The sequence below is a fragment of the Lygodium microphyllum genome, chromosome 28 (assembly GCF_053477565.2).
Source record: "Lygodium microphyllum isolate KBCC chromosome 28, Lygodium_microphyllum_v1.1.10, whole genome shotgun sequence".
NCBI classification, from domain to species: domain Eukaryota; kingdom Viridiplantae; phylum Streptophyta; class Polypodiopsida; order Schizaeales; family Lygodiaceae; genus Lygodium; species Lygodium microphyllum.
The window spans coordinates 22,892,542-22,907,004 of NC_141162.1; positions in this window are offsets into that span (position 1 = coordinate 22,892,542).

Sequence of the window (14,463 nt, forward strand, 5' to 3'; positions counted from 1 at the left end):
TTCTATCAATCCCATCTACTTTTGCTGGTGATGATCTTCGCCCATAGGGCCCACACATATGACCAACAATCAAAACCTCTTCAACTCCAAAGACAGACTTTTGTCTAGAAAGAGTTAAATGCACCTCTTCTAGACGTCAAAATCCTCTCACAATCCACAATATGGTCTGCAACAAACTGTCTGCACCCATGCGCATCCATCTCTTCATTCTTTTCATCCAGTTCCATACCCTTTTATTGGAATATCATCCAAGAAGGGCATAGTTAGCAGGCAAAAGAAACCCTTCTGTACCAACTTTCAATTCCCGTAATGTTTCAGATGTAAACTGATGATCTATATCTTTAGGATCTCGTAAGCTTGACTGCCTTAACACTTTTTCATACAAACCCTCACTCTCTGGTGGAAGTGGAAAAGCAATTGGTTTCACCTTTTGGTCAACTGTCTTATACTTTGTCTCCATAAGCGCTTCAGCCCATTGTAATCCTTCCTGCTAAGCAAACAATGCTATAACATCATACATATCCAAAGAACATACTGACAACACTTTGCTTTCAAACTCATTTTCTGCATGTATAGTTGCTTAAATTTCAGCCATAGTGTCATTAATATTCAGCCCATAAAAGATGCATGAAATGCCTTCATTTTCAGCTAACAATCCCAATGCTCTCAGTTCCTTAGTAGCTTGTTTCATAGATATGCGTTCAGCCTTGCACATAGCTTCCATAGGCTTAAACCAACATGAACTATTTGTTGTAAACTGAGAATAACCAATAGTAAATACATGCTTCATTCCATCAAGGGGCGAGTACATCCTCTGAACTGCACTACTATAGCCATGCATTACAGTAGTGCTTAATGAAAATCCATGTCTTTGAATTCCCTTGCATTTGGAGCCAAAGGAGACTCTCGAAGCTCATCCCAATTTCTAGGATGATTAACACAAACAGTAAGAAATTGGATTGCTTTCCTCCCATCCTTGCTTTTGACTCTTGCATAAGCAAAACCATCATCAAGCACCTTTGTTTCCATATGCAATCCTGTAATATAGGGCTGTCCCAAAATCATTGCATATGAGGAATTATCTTGCACAAAGAAGTGTTGCTCTTCTTGTACATCACCAATTGTCACTTTTACATTAGGACATGTAGCATAGAGCTCTCTCGAAGAATTATTTGCAATCCTCATATGCCAACCATGATCAATGTCTACAAGCCATGCACCATTTTCATACAATCCACACTCAATGACATTTATCCTCAGACCCATGGTCAAGTAAAGCAACACAAGGAGTTTCATATTCCCCTATTTTCACTACCATTCAGTGGTAGCTCTAGCCCAATGATTTCTTGTGTAGTGGCTTCGAGGAATTAATCCTAGAGTCTCTTCCCAATATTGTTGCATCTACCTTACTCCACCATGCATATTGCTACAAGACAATGCATTTTCTTCCACTTTCTTCTCTTTTCCACATGTTGTCCATTGATTAGTAGCATCCTACATAGATAATCCAGTACTTACTTCATGCTCATATTCAACTCGAATACCCAACAAACAAGTTTCCTCTTCAAATTACAACAATGCACCAGTGGTATCACCAAGAAACTAACGCTTCCTCTTAATTACGTCAATGATTTCATCATGAAATTCTGCCTTGGTGATGCCAAGCACCTCTCCCAAGGTGAATTCCACCTGACTGTTTAAGTCTTCAAGAACCTTCTTAAGATCTGTGGCTATGTTAATGTCAGATTGCAACTTATATCCTGGCTGCTTGCCCTTCTTTTTGCTCTCTTGTTTGCTATCTTGTTTTTGCTCCTAATTGACCTCTTCCATAACATCCTCGAAAGGTGGCTGATTTGTAGCTTTAGCCTGATCCACACTTCTTCTTATCATTCTTTTAGATCTCCTTGCATTATCTTCATCTCTCTTTCATTTTTCTTCCACAAGTACATACATGTTTTGTACCTTTGCTAAATATGCATACACTGAATATGCATCTACCGATGATTCCCAACCAGTTATGCCACGAATGTCTTGCCTTGCATGAGACATTTCACTATCAATGACCTTTCCCTTTTCAACAGTATGTAAAGCATATGCCCATATTTTAGCCTTTGGACCATGCATTCTATCCAACTGTAGAGAAAAAGTAGAAGCATGTACCATCGCATGAGTATTTCAGACAGCCAAGTCTTCCAACAACTTCTGCATAAATACCTCCCTTTTCGAAATTCAAAGCAAGAGGCAATCCCATTTCTTGTGCATGGATCTTGCCATCTTTCCAAAAGATGAGCTATCATGCCAAGGTCTCCTGATAGGTAGCACAATCCTTTCTCTCATGCTGCAAACTATCACACCACATACATATTTTTCTTGGCTTAGGGACTGCCACCCATCCCATTTCCTATTGTACTTTTTCATTCAATTTTGCAACCTTGAATTGAAGATCCTGCATGCCTTTGACCAATTCATCTAAGACATCTTCCCTAACAAAGGGAATAATAGCAGGTATAGTCATAGGGTTAGCCACAGAAGTGGGTGGCTTACTAGATACATCAATTGTCTTGCCCATAACAGTGGGCAAGCTAGAGACATGCAATCTTTATCTTCTTCTATGCTTTTTTACAAGTGCAATTAACAACTTCCTTGACATATCTCCATTCTATTTTCAAACTTGTCTCTGTAATCTGATCCTCCAACAAATCATCAAGCTTCTCTTGAAGCTTAGGATCAATTGCCTTTAGAAACAATTCACTTTTCTGGCTTGCAAGAGCTTGTTGTTCTATAAGATCCAACTGCTCAAATCAACTTTCAAATTCTCTTAACAATTCTGTAGCCACAAGACCCTTATTGGGTTGTAAAACCCACTCCTGAAAAGTCTTGCACGTAATCAAACTAGTATCTTCAATGTAAAATTCTTCCTTGAGTGTTTTCTTAAAAGCTACCCAGTCAGCATCCTGCATGTATAATTCAACAATCTGTGCTTTCAATTCATGTACAATAATACGTACAAAATACCGGCTCCATGCAAGTTGAGCCACCCCAAAGAATTCCATCTTCTGAGCATAGGTATGTGTATGTAGATACATTCTTGCCATTGAATAACTTCACCTCACACTCAGCTGCTTGCAAAGCATTCATCACAACACTTTCTGTTTGAGCAGAAGCTTGTATCACTTGTTCTTGTTGTACCTACATAAGCATATTCATATGTTGCACCAACTATTGCAAAAAATCATTGGATATTGTGTTTGAAGATTCTCCCATCTTGTCTTTCCTTCTTTTGATGACCTTTCACGTCGAGTTCACCAATGTCGGAGGGGTTTTTATCTAAAGGTTGAATCCACTGGGAATCAGAGGTAGAAGGAAGTATAAATAGGAGATGGAAGAGAAGAAAGAGAATACACAAGTGTAAACACGACAAAGAAAAAGCACAATGAATTGAATCAATATGTATTGAAAGAACCTGGAATCCTTACACTACTCAGAAGCAATCTCCATGCATTAGATCTCTTGGAGCTTCTTCGTAGAACAAAACGTGCATCAAAATTACAACTGCTTCTTTGCTAATCGAAACCCAAATCTGATGGCTCCATTGGCTCCAAAAGGGGGGTAAAACCATATGACACTTGAGCACGGATCTCCAAGATCACTTCTTTTTCCTCTTCCAGTTCAAATTGCAGTTTTTAGCTTGTTTATAGCGATCGCGACGTGCACGATTTCGTTAATCTATCTTTTTTATGAAAATCCCATAACTGGCTGAAAAAACAACTTACTTTTTGCATGCCATCCTAATCTAGAAGCTTTTCTTACTTTTTAAATTTTTTTTACAATAAATAATATAAAAAATAGACTAAAATAATCCAAAAATCTAGTATTTTTGGATAATACATGCAACTCACACTAGTACTAATGACTCAGATCACATTGACTCTCTAGATCAATAAAGAAGTCAGATGATGATGCATTCCATGCTTTTTCACACTATGTCCGCATAGCATCACGATAGCAGTGCCAAAAGGATTCGCACTAAGTGGTTGTCTCTTATCTGCTTGTGCCTTGAGGAGTTCCTTCAAAACTCTTTTGTTGTCATCACTAGGTTTAGTATATATGACTCTAAGATAGGTTGCTTATACTTCCCTAGGGAAGAGACAAGGTTCCTTTTGCTAAAATTATGGAGATCTTAACTTCTAGTAAGCTCAAATGTAGTCAATGGGCTTCATAGTCCACAATACATCTGGTCACATGCTTGAAAGTCCTTTCAAGTAGGACTTCCACCTTGCCCATATCTTCTCAGTTTGGAAGCATGTATAAAACACTAGGTAGGCTCTCAATCTTTTTAGTTTGAAGAATCTTGCATGGTTCTAGGAGGGAATAAGATGATCCTCCATAAGATTTGATGATTGCATTTGTTGGGACTAGTTTTGATTGACCAATTCTAGTCCATACATCATAAGTTAGGATGTTGTAATTAGAACCTTCATCAATGAGAGCATCAATGATGAGGGCAGTAAGTTTGACCCTAAGATATGCAATAGGTATTATCTCTTCATCTTTCGGGTTAGTATTGGTGGCTTTGACCTTTTGGATGTTAGGTTGTGTGAGGGTACTACTGGACACCTTGTGTATTGGATAGTCATGATACATATTTGTGATGCCACACTCAATGCATCTAAGGTCAATCTTTGTGAATGTGTCTATCCCCATTTGGTCTGCTCGTTGTGGCCTAGCCTCTTGAGTTGCGAGCATACTCATATAGTCAATGGATAGATGGATTGGAAGGTTTCTCTTTATCGGTGACTTCAAAGATTTCAGAACTTGTAGACCTATGGCCTAGTCCACAATGAGACACATCAACTGAGTCTTAGGCTCTGAAAAGTTGAATAGTACTCTTCCTACAAATTGAACTTATTGTTTGGTTTCTTGTGTGTATGTTTCTGTTATTTGGAATCTCTAGAATGATGCAGATTTATCATGGTATTCTTGATCGCTTAGTCAATAACTTCTCTCTCACATTTGGCCCTTCTTGTAGTGATTAGACTTTAGATCTTGGTGGTAGCTTGGATGATTTTTTTCCCCTCAACTTGTTGTGAGTTCTATGCCAAGGTGTGGAAATGATTGTTGTGGTTTTGTGCTATGATCCTAAATGCCCCTAGGTGATGCTAGCGTAATGTATGTTGCCTAGATACTAGGTATGCTAGATCCTTATGGTGTGACAAAGTGTCTCCTAGGCCGCTTGACCTTCGTTTGTATAAATTCCTTTGTAAATTCCTAAGGCACTCAAATGCTTCTTCCAAAAAATTCATTCCAGAACATATAATCTTTAACACACTTGAGACACTTTGAACATATAAGAGTGAGATATGTAAAATTGGGCTTTCTTTTGTTCAAACAATGTGCATGCGTGCAACAATTCCTCAGAGCATCACAATCATGTCAAGCTAACCTTAGAGGAGTGGAGATATGTGTGTGTGGGAGTGGGATTATATGTGGGAGTGAGTGTTTGATGTGTGGGAGTTAGAAATGGTACAAGTCCTAGGATAGGTGGTGTAGATCATGAGGGTAGTGCAAGTGGTACAAATCTAGTGGTGTAAGTGGATGCTGCAAGTGGAAAGTGAAGTTAGGTAGTACAAGCCTAAGTTGGTGCAAGTGACAAGTGTGAGAAGGTTGTGCAAGCCTAGTTGATGTAAGTGCAAGTCCTAGGTATGTGGCACAAGTCATGAGGGTAGCACAAGTGGTGCGAGTGTAAATTGACCTAGGTGATGCAAGTGGGTGGTGTAAGTGCAAAGTGACCTAGGTGGGTAGTGCAATTCATATAAGGATAGTACAAGTGGTGCAAGTATAGCAACCTAAATGGTGCAAGTAGGTGGTACAAGTGCAATGTGACCTAGGTGATCTAAGTAGTTAGTGCAAAGGAACTCTAAATCTAGGTGTAGAGGATCCTAACTATCAAATTGAAACAAGCAATAACCAACCAAACAATGAAACAATGGCCATGTATTTGATTCTTGCATTGTGTGTTTTGAGGTTTTTGAGTTTTGATCACATTCGTTCCTTCAATGCACATACAACCAAAGAACTATGACAAGCATGATGTACGTTCAATCCACAATGATATGACACAAATTGTTCATGTAAGAGAAGTTTGAGTTTTGAGTTTTGAGTTTTTTCCTTGCCTTTTGTGTTTTGTGTTTCTTGATTTTGAAGTTTTTTGAGTTTTGCTCACTCTTCTTCCTTGAATGTTCACACTATCAATCATCCATAATATGAAAGTTGCATCTACAACATTGATGCATAGATTGGTCAAGTAAAAAGAGTAGAGTTTTGAGTTTTGCATTTTGTGTTTTGCATTTTTTATTTTTGTGTTTCTTTCACTTCAATACGCACATAACCAAACAAGCATGATGTATCCTCAATCCACAAAAATGTCATATGGTTTGTTTAAGGAAGAAAAGTTTGAGTTTTGAGTTTTGCATTTTGTGTTTTATGTTTAACTTTTGCATTTTTGTGTTGTTTTCACTTCAATACACACATAACCCAACAAGTATGATAAGCATATAATCCAACATGTATTTTGAGTTAACACATGATGTATCTTCAATCCACAATAATGTCACATAGTTTGTTTAAGTAAGAAAAGTTTGAGTTTTGTGTTTTGAGTCTTGTGTTGTTTTTATTTCAATACACATATAATCCAACATGTATTGCTAGCAGGATGTATCTTTAATCCACAAAAATTTCACATGGTTTTCTTAAGCAAGAAAAGTTTGAGTTTTGAGTTTTACGTTTTGCATTTTTCATTTTTCGTATTGCTTTCGCTTCAATACACACACAACCCAATAAGCATGACAAGCATAATGTATCTTCAATCCACAAAAATATCACATGGTTTGTTTAAGTAAGAAAAGTTTTAGTTTTGAGTTTTGTGTTTTGTATTTTGAATTTTTGAGTTTTTGAGTTTGTCTTTTGTATCTTCTTCTACTCTAGCAAATCCAATCTCTTCAATCTCAATCCAACGAATCGGGTCCTTCCAATTAGGCTTTCCTAGCCTAGCGATAATGGGCTTCATAATGCTGGCCATAAATGTGGATGACCATGATCCCATCAATCCCATCCATACCCATGCACAAACCTCCTACTTTGCTAGTAGACAGTAGGAATGTGAGAACCTCGGCAATTGCACCATCCTAGGTCCTGGCAATGGAACCAAAATAATGAGCCAAATGCACAATAATTGGAACTTTGGAGGGACTTCTATTCTTTTAGAAGTTGCAACTCACTGTGGCAACAATATCTCATCTTATCTCTTGACACTCTACTTTAACTAACTATGCATCCTCCTCTCTATCCCAAGAAAGCAAGAACACAAGACTAGCTTCGAGGTATAGTAAACTCACCAACTTACCTCCCTACATTGTAGTCCAAAAGCTTAAAGACTCGAAGATGGTTTCATGGCAACGATCAACACAATCTGATGCTATCGCTCCTCCGCATCCAGCACCAAGCACACCAATGAGTCAAGAAGCTAGTAGAGAAGACGAAGAAGAGAAAGAAGACAACAAAAAGATTCACCTTTCCTCAGACCCTCACTTAACACACCTCACACTCACTCTCTCTCTCTTTCACACTCAACAATGGAGGTAAGGTGATCGAATAGAAGAAGAGAATAGAAAGCTTCAATAGTTGCACTAATAGAGTTTCGGTAGCATGGATGCATCAAAAGGTTCAATACAACTAAGACCTCCCACCCTTATAGAGACACAAATTAGGTCTAGGGTTTGTACCCCTTTTGCATTTTAGGATTTCCACCACTGTGAATTAGGGATTGCACCCTCTTTTGGACATCCTACCCTCTTTGTAGGATCTAGACCGGTCAATCCTCATAGCATGCTTGAACCTTATCCTAAATAGAACAATCCTATACTAACCTAATCACAAATACATATGAGCAACCCACACAACACTTGAGGGTGCAACAAATACAACTATGGCTAATAAATACAATGTGCACAAGTTTGGCTCTCACAAAATAATATGTCCCTGATAATCTGGTGTCCATAATACACAAGTATCCAAAATAATATAATGAGGCTCCACAAAATAATAATCCTTTTAAAAAATCGTAGCCGACACTTGCACTTTGACTTTGATTTGACCTTCTTTAACTTTGGCCTTCACAAAGTACTGTTAACACAGTATCATTTGTGCAAGCAGTTAGTCTTTGCTCAAGAGTGATGATTTTTGTGCAAATCATCTGTATTGCCTTTAGGGAGCCTCCATTGCTATATATAGCTTACACTTAGCATTTTCATGACATTATTATTTTTCCTTCAAATGAACTTGAAGGTGCAAAATCATATCCATGATCTTTGCACACAATGCATCCACTTATGCAACACATGAATATGGATCATTTTTCACCTTCCCTATATGTGATATATTGTGTGGTGATGAATGTTCACCCTAGGGACCATGCAAGAAGCCCTCATCATCGATGACCACTCTTGATTGCAACCATTGTCATTTTTTTCCTTTCATGTATGTTTTCTTTTGCAGCGACAAGTTAACTATATCCTCAACAAAAGTTACTTATGCAATGGGCTACTTGGCCTCTAGGGTCTTTCTCTTTCACTCTTTGAACTCCATAGCAAGACCTCTTGCAAATGCCATAATGAGCTCCCCATTAATAATATTGGCCTCTTGATATAGATGGCTATACAATACCTTCACTAGGCTCTTCAAGTCATCTCGAATTAAGTGAGGCTTTATCAAACCTTTGATGTTGCAACCTTCTTTGAAGACACTAAGCCATAATTTTGGGCATTTTTCACTACAAAAGAAGAATGGTATAGTCAAAATAGCTTAAGCTTAGAGGGTTTGAACCTACACCATCTTCAAGTTACCCCTCTTTCTAATGAGTTACCTTAAAAATGACATGTAGCTAGACCAAGACATGCTATTTTAGCCATGGTTTGGCTAAATTCCTCCAAGATCCTTGTCAAGCCTCCAAGATTAGCCTTTTCTTCATCTAGATAGTCCATAAGTACCTACCATGTGTCCTTGTACCTACTGAGAAAAGGATAGAAAAAATAGGAAAATAAAATGGAGAAAGAGCCTAGGCCATATTTATTTTTTATTTCATTATGTAGGTTATGTATGATAACAAGGAGCACCATGGCTAAAATAGAGTACAAGGAGAAAGAGTTGAAAAGTTGAGTAGAAGTAATATTCTATGTAGGTAGTTCCCAATATACATGAAGGAAAATGTATGTAGTTAGGAGCTACAACACAAAGTCTTTGGCAAAGAGAGCTCATAGCCTGGGGGGTCCAGTAGGGTTTACTGTATGGTACCACGTGAGTGTAAGGGAGGGGGATTATTTAAGGGAAGGTAAGGTCCCATTAATAGGGGGTACATAAGGGGTATTTTCATATATTTCTTGTACGCAGGTGACGTCTCCTTATTAGTACTAGTGAATCCCCTGTGGCTCATAGCTTGTAAGGAGACAATTGCGGACATACAAGACCTCTCTAGGGAGATGCTAGTTGACATTGGTTACACTTGAGCCACACTACAACTTTCATGGGGCATGCACAAAGTTTTAGTTTTCTTTCTTTTCAAATCTATAATATTTTTATTACCAAGTCTTTTTACTATTTTTAATATAATACTGACTATGCCCAATGACTATAGCACTATGCTTTCACTTAAGTAAATAATTTAGTGATATAGGTCTTGGTAACTTAAAAGATAGGAGACGCATTAGAGAAAGAGATGGATGGAATAACAAAGGTTCTGATAATTTGATTATTATCTATCATTATTATGGAAGAATAAGTCATATTGTAGGCCAACTGGTATTTAAATGTTAAGAAAGATGGCATAAAAAGTAGTAAATTGCAATAAGGAATTTATGCATCATCATTAATGCATAATGATGATAAAAGTTAGTGTGCATTTATCATGAAACATATGATCAATACAGAAAAGGGGACAATTGATTATGCATGGTTTGTTGATTCATGTGCATCTAATCATATGACCATCCATGTTAAATAGTTTAGGAGATGCATGATTACAAAGTTCAATATTTAGAGATTGATGATGATTCATGCCACCCAAATTTTCACATTGAAGAGGTTTCATTATTTTTAGATGATGACCAAACAAAATATTTATAACATTTATGACATGTATCATCCATAACAAAGAATTTAGTATCTATTAATTAGATAGTAGAGCAAGGGTTGCGAGTCAAATTTAAAGTAAATGGTTTTTTTGTGGAACTAATAATAAGTTCAACTTGATTACAAAGGAAACTAAAGTTGACAAAATGGCAAAAAGTATTAGACAAGTAATTGTATAAATGCTAAAATTAATACATTGATCTCATGAATTTGCATATATCTAGAGTCGCAACGTGCATATATATATTTTATGGTGCCCAATGTATCTCTTGGTGGGAACAAGTATTTGGTTACATTTATTCATGATTGTTCTTGAAAGCTCTGGATGTATTTCATGCAGGAAAAAATTGAAGTGTTTGAGTGCTTCAAATCTTTCAAGGCTAGCTTGAAGGTTAAGTTTTTGAGGTTAGAGGGAAGGAAGGGGATACCTCTCTAGTGGAAATTCAATGATTTTTTGAGCTCTCCTCGGATAAAGCAATAATTTATATGTAGGTATACCCCATACAAAATGGAGTTGCAAAAAGGAATTTAGGCATATGCAAAACTTAAATTAGCATTGATTGCTAAAAAGACTATACCAAAGTATTTTTGGTACGAGGCTATTCATAATGTTGCGTATATTATGAATTGTTAACTCCAACACGAAGAAAGAAAAAGGAAATAAAAAAGACGTAGGGCAAAGGCAGAAAAAAGGTAGCTGGACAGAAGAAAGAAGGCAAAGACAAAGGCCAAGGCAAGAGAAATGGAAGACAAAGGCGCACAAGGAAAAGCGCAATTCAAAACTTTTGTAAAAGAGCGCAGGCGCATCATGGTTTAATTCAAGGAGCATCGGGCTCTCACCCGTGCAATTTGTAAATGTAGACGGGCGGTGGAAAGGAAGCTAGGAAGATAGAAGAACAATAGGAAAAAGGGCCCAGTCGGCCATGTAAAAAAGGGAAAAAGGGGATGACTGCCCAAAAAGGTTTTAGGGTTTTGTATATAAAGTTGAAAAGTGAATGGAAAGCTCATTCTTGTGTGTGGCAAAAAGTAGCTCTCCTCTTCTTCTTCTTCTTCTTCTTCTTTCTTGCTTGAGCTTGTGCTTGAGAGAGGGAGTGTGAGAGTGTGAGGGAGTGAGTGAGTGAGGGTGAGGGACTGTGGGGTGGAGAAGCTCTCCATCTTCTCCTCTCTTCTCTTCTCTTACACACGGTGATGGAGCTTGGAGCGTGGAGCTTGAGGATGGAGCTTGCTTGAAGCTTGCACTTGGATCGTGGAGCTACCGGAGTGCGCGAGAGAGGAGGTAATTTGAACGGCATGGAGGTAATCTCACTACACCCATAGATATGGATGGTGCATCGGCTATGTGAGAGGTAGCCATTAGTGCTCGGCTTGAAACGCTTGAAACAATAAGTGGTCCGTGGGTCTTGGCGGTTGAGCGAAAGCTCCCACATTTTGGTTCCGTTGCCGGGACCAACGGATTCAAGCCTTGAGCGCTTGTGCACTTTAAATGGAGCATCGAAGTAAGGGCTTTCCCCGAACCGGTGTTTGAGATAGGTAGGAAGTGAGGGAGTTGAAGATGGTATTCGATCTCCTTGGCAAGTAGGTCTTTTACTTTTTTGAGATTTATGTTGGGAAATGAAGTAGTGTAGGTATTTACCTTCTGAACTGGATGCATTAGAGTAGGAGAAAACAAAGAAAAACAAAGAAAATAAGCATTAGGGTTTACTGTTGCAAATCAGGGTAAAACAGGGCAAAAATTGTGCAAAAAAAAGGCAAAAAGCTCGCTTGTGATGCCCAAGATCAGCAAGTGAGTGATTGGGGGCATCAACACCTTACCCGGGAAGAGGCATAATAGCCAAGAGATCAAGGGAGAGCTCATTTGTGACCATTTCAGTGTGAGAGAGAGAGAGAGGGGGAGAGAGAGAGCCATCTCACGATCCGCTCCGATCTCACCCATTGAAGAGCCTATCGCTCTAGTCAGGTACATGAATCCCTTTCCCTATCCCCCTAGATAGGATCTGGAGGTTTGTGCTTGGTAAAATTGGGTAAATCGCAAGAATCGGGCAAGATCGACATCGCGCTATTGCCGTAACATCGCACTCGGCCCGTTCGAGTGGCCTTTTCTGGGCCAAGTCCCAGAATCGACCCTCGACCCTTTACCATTCGGCCCACTAGGCCTAAAACCCTAATCGGGTCTCCACTCATCCAAGTCCGACATTCGGCCCGTCCGAGTCAAACCGTCCGAGCCTATTGATTCGACTCATCCGAGCCAATAATTCGGCCCTCGACCACGTGTCACATTCAGCCCTCGGCCCAAGCGCCTCGGCCCGTCCGAGTAACCTGGTCCGAGTCTGCTCTGCAGTCAAGAATTGGGCCCTGTGCCTCGACCCGTCCGAGTGATCCACTCAGACCCTATAATTCAGACCAGCTGGGCCAAGTGTAGATTTTCATCAAATTTTTAAAAATTTGACCTGACCCGGCTAGAACTCAGCAGCGCAAACTATCGAAAGTCCTTCGAACGCTCAGAACCTGATTCTGGTACACGGAATAGACAAAATCATAGGGAGCAGCTGCTTGGCAGCTTTAATTAGGCAACAACAAGACCCAGAGACCTAGACGCAAAGCGCTGAGCAGTTAAAACCTGATTGGCCAAAAACGAATGCGGCAACATATTAGAAAGGTACTGAACCCTATCAAGGCGGCCAAAAAAGTGACCAACAAGCCTTTCAAGCCCGAACAAAGCGGGAGTGCATAAGACGCTTCGAGTAGTTTGCTACACTCACCATGAATTTCCGCACTTGAATGCACTTAAAGAAATTGAAAGCCTGATTGAGCACAAGTGCACAGGAAAAGACACACCCATTGAGTGGCCATAAATTGAGGATTATATTTAATAACTGAAGAAACTCACCCAAATAAACCACTCAAGGAATCCACCAGTAGGAGAGGATCCCCGCAGAGGGGGCTTCGCCCTCTCTACACCTTCCCCAAGTAGGTTGGAGAGAAAACGCGCGCCGTACAGGTCCTCCAAATTTGACCCTAGCGTAGTGATGGCTCTACACGAGCATGGATTTTCACTTGCAAGAGAGCAACCAAGATCCCGTACCCGAATGGAGACAAACAGACACCCTAGAACCTCAATGGGCCAATCTTGCCAACAAGGGCAAGGAGGCCACACTGCAAAAACACATATGTGTTGCATTCGAACTACATCTAGTCAAAGCGGAAGGCAACAATATTAGGATATGATAGCGAGAATGACTAGATATGACAGTCCTGATAATAGATGCTCCTTGAATAGCACTGCATTGACGAGCCAAGACATCAGTGGAGAATCCACATTTGGTCGTGCAGTTGGGGACGCAAGGGCATTTGTCAGAAGGCTTAAATTTACAAGCCAAGACCCGGAAGATGAAGACATAGTACCACCTGCTTATCTTAGGGTCAAGCTCACCGCGAAAAGAGAGCATACATCAATGCTCTAATTGATGAAGGAGAAGATTTTAATGTCTTAACCTATGAGGTGTGGACACTACTAGGCCAACCAGAGCTGACACCGACTAATGCAACTCTTAGCCCTTATGGGGGACCTCCACAAGCACTCATAGGGAAGTGCAATATCCTTGCAACAATTGAAAATGAAAGTTTGCCTATCCTATTTCATGTTCCTCCAAATAGTGCTAAGTATGGAAAGGAAACCCTCCTGGGAAGACCCTTCAAAAGGGCAATCAAATGTGAGGCTGACTATGTAGCACAGAGGATACACCTGACATTACCGGGTATGAGGATAGTCACAACATTTAGCAAGGGTGACCCCATTGAACCTCGAGGGAAAGGCAAGGAAGATGCTGACCTAATAGTCAAGCCCACCATCAAGAGCAAGGACTTGTTGGAAGAGCTGATACAAGCACATGTCGAACAATGAGAACCAGTGGTGAGTAAGGCCATGCTTGGAACAAGGAGGTCAAGAGACAATGCCAAGGACGGGCTCTGGACCTACAAATATCGTAGAAGAACCCAAAAGAAGCCCAAGCCTTATAGACAAATACATCAATGGAGGGTCAGTACAATGCCACAATGGATATCCAAAGCATTGCTACATGCTCAAGGGTATTACGCAGGTAACCGATGGATTTGGGTACCAAATTCCCCTGCTAAACCATCTCTATCAGCTCAAGGCAAGATTGCATCAAAAGCAACGAAGCCCAGGAGGAAATGTAGGAGAAACTCCACGTCTCGAGGCAAGAGACCCGACATGAGTGTTCGCAAGAAAGAGCCTCAGCCCAACATACTTACTAAGTAGAT